Source organism: Toxorhynchites rutilus, chromosome 3, assembly GCF_029784135.1.
Source record: "Toxorhynchites rutilus septentrionalis strain SRP chromosome 3, ASM2978413v1, whole genome shotgun sequence".
NCBI lineage: Eukaryota > Metazoa > Arthropoda > Insecta > Diptera > Culicidae > Toxorhynchites > Toxorhynchites rutilus.
In genome coordinates this window covers 177,539,476-177,542,324 of record NC_073746.1, presented here as the reverse complement: position 1 = coordinate 177,542,324, position 2,849 = coordinate 177,539,476, and the positions used below count along the sequence as shown (strand labels likewise).

Below are 2,849 nucleotides of genomic sequence, written 5' to 3'. Positions count from 1 at the left end.
CACCTGTACTAACTATCGCTGATGCTGATGACGATTTGAAAAATAACCTAGGAATAAATCAAATAATTAGTACACAAGCACACTATACGTTAAAGAAGATCATTCTGAATGTTAAAGACATTATAGGCAATAGAAACAGCATTAAAGAAGGTTCCTTGCTCCATAAAAAAACCGGTACGAGGAACCGTTTTTACTGTTAGAACGATTCCCTTCATAACAAAAAAAATGAAATTATGCAAAAAAAAATCATTGTACTCACCTGTTATCCTTACGAGATGGAAGGCAATGCGAAAATAACCTATAAAAACAAAAAAATAATTAGTATGCATGTATATAGAATATTATAGCCTATAGAAACGATATTATCTTTATTATATTACCGGGATAAATATTCGTAATCGAATAACAAATATTTATTCCGGTATCATCCCTGGATACGTGGAGATAATCCGGAATAACAATCGTTTTAACAATTTAACTGCCTCTATTTTGGCCGACCAACACAACATATTGCCGTTGTTTGATTAAACCAATCTGAAACGAATTAAATTAAGTTAAAACACAAAATAGAAGTAATTTTTAAATGCTTACGAAAATCGTTTCTCTTTCCAATAACTGTTGTGTTGTGTTTGACAGTTCAATGAGGAGCAAATACACATATAGCGGTGATACATATACAGCAGTGAAGGCGATTCGCTCTATTCGTGTAGTTTTGTTGTGATTATAGCTGAAACTTAGGGCAGTGCTGCCTGCGGGAGGCAAGGCGGGGTAAAACTCCGGCACTTTTGTAGCACTTTTCGTCACTCGGCCGACACCGTGCTTATAACTGCTCGATTAAATTTGATACGGGGTAGGCATCAGTTTCGGTATCCACTTCATCATCGATTTTATTTTTTGACGTAGTGACGTCTTTCGGGAACATATTGGGGTACAAATTGAAAATCGAAAATCGAGTACATCGTGAAAATTGTCCAAACGCTTATTGCTCAGTCATTTCATGATGGATTGATGAAATTTTTGCGTCGGCACTCCATAACAATTTTTTATGTTGAAAAAAATAATATATGTCATGAAACTAACTAACGAACAATTGAAAAATTTCAACCCCTATCCTAACGGAAATAGCCACTTCTGATTGGTCGAAATTGACGACACATGCGGCGGGTCCCTAACAGACATAAAAACCAAGGTGCTTGGGGGAAATCGGAATTTCAAATACATGAAAGTAGGGGAGCTTTTGTTCCTACCGAAATCTGTTCCCTAACCTAGACATCAAAGCCAAGCTGCCTGGGGGAAATCAGCATTGCAATTATATACAAGCCGGGGGCAATTTTTGTATTACAAGTAAGGTGCGTGATACGATTAGTTCTAGCAAATGAAATTTATTTTGGAACTTTAATGTTGGTTTCCTCGTGAAATTTCATATGAATAATTAAGTACAAGTGTAAGTGTAAAATTGTATATGGTAGCAGTTGTGTTGACTTGACTTGACTTGACTTGACTTGACTTGAAACGATTTATTTCATTTTTTCATAAATAAAAACCAAGGTGTGTTCCCGCTCGAGAACGGGTCGTTTGGTTTAAGTTGTCTGTTATGTTGTATTCATTTTCACCCAAGGAAAGTTTAAACGGCGAGAAAAATTGGAAAAGTGAAGAAATAGTGATTTCCCATATGCTCTACATATAGTAATAGGTGTTGTTAGTGCAATTAAAATTCGCATTGGGTTGAATAAACACTCATAAAGTAAAAATTATAAAAGAAAATTACCTCTTCCATTTCAAATAAGTTTTATCTATATTAAAGTAACATGTTTTACTGATGAGAAAAATTGATAATTATGTTCGGTATTGGTAATTATCTTATATTACATTGGTTAATGTTTTTCTTCTTTATTTCATCCATACATATCACAGGAGGCATCTCGTCTGGGATCACAGAGGGCGGTTTTCATCATATCTCGTTCCACTTCGGTATCTTTTATCTGATACCCACCATCCAACGACTGTTTACCATCCTTCTGTCATCATCACTCGGAAAACATTGGTGGAGTGAACAAACAGTACCCAACAACCAAACAAAACGGCCCTTTTCAGAGTCACCAAATCATTATCAAAGAGTTTAACGATGTAATTTTTCAAACATATCCAAAATCAACAGAGAACCTAATGGAATCCTACGTCAACTATGCTTTCGTGTCTCGGACACAACCCTCTTGTGACTTTTTTTGCCATCGAGCATTTGCTGTAACTCACGAACCAATCGACCGATTGATGTCAAACGCGTATCTATTGAAAGATGGTGCTTTGTGATAGTCAAGTAGATTTGTGCAAGAGACGCCATCTAGACGTCAACCTTATGAACTTGTCACCCGAACTGTTAGTTGCTGAAAAATGTTTGCGAAACGAAGACTTCCATTCTTTTCCAAACATAGCTCAATGGAGAAAAGGGAAGCTGTGTGAATCGAATGAATTATATACTAATCACATTCGAAAATATACAAATGTTTCCATCGTTCTAAATATTTGTGCTTCAAATAATTAGACTCTGATAACAAACTCCCAGTACTCAGAAATCTGATAAAGATAATCAACACAAATAGACTCGAATATTCTGAATTTGATTCAGTATTAAATAATCCAGAAAATTCACAGGAATGTGAAAATGGAAATCAGATTGTACGAATCAATAATTTCAATAACGACGACTGAACGCTGGATACTCTCTTGAAAATGTATATATTAAAATCCAGAACATAAAGCATGAATAATTTAATTAATTGTTTTTTCACTGTTTTCGTCCATTCTTCATTTTCAATTCCTGGATCATAGCAAAAAAAAAACTAGAAGTG

At 35.1% G+C, this 2,849-nt stretch overlaps 1 long non-coding RNA gene across 1 annotated transcript; it reads right to left on the bottom strand.

The window, feature by feature from the left end:
• On the bottom strand, positions 1–493 carry LOC129780039 (uncharacterized). Its single transcript, XR_008743818.1, has 3 exons — positions 381–493; positions 260–298; positions 1–47 (listed from the first exon to the last, which is right to left on the bottom strand). It is a non-coding gene; the product is annotated as an uncharacterized LOC129780039 (long non-coding RNA).
• Positions 494–2,849: the final 2,356 nt, after the last annotated feature.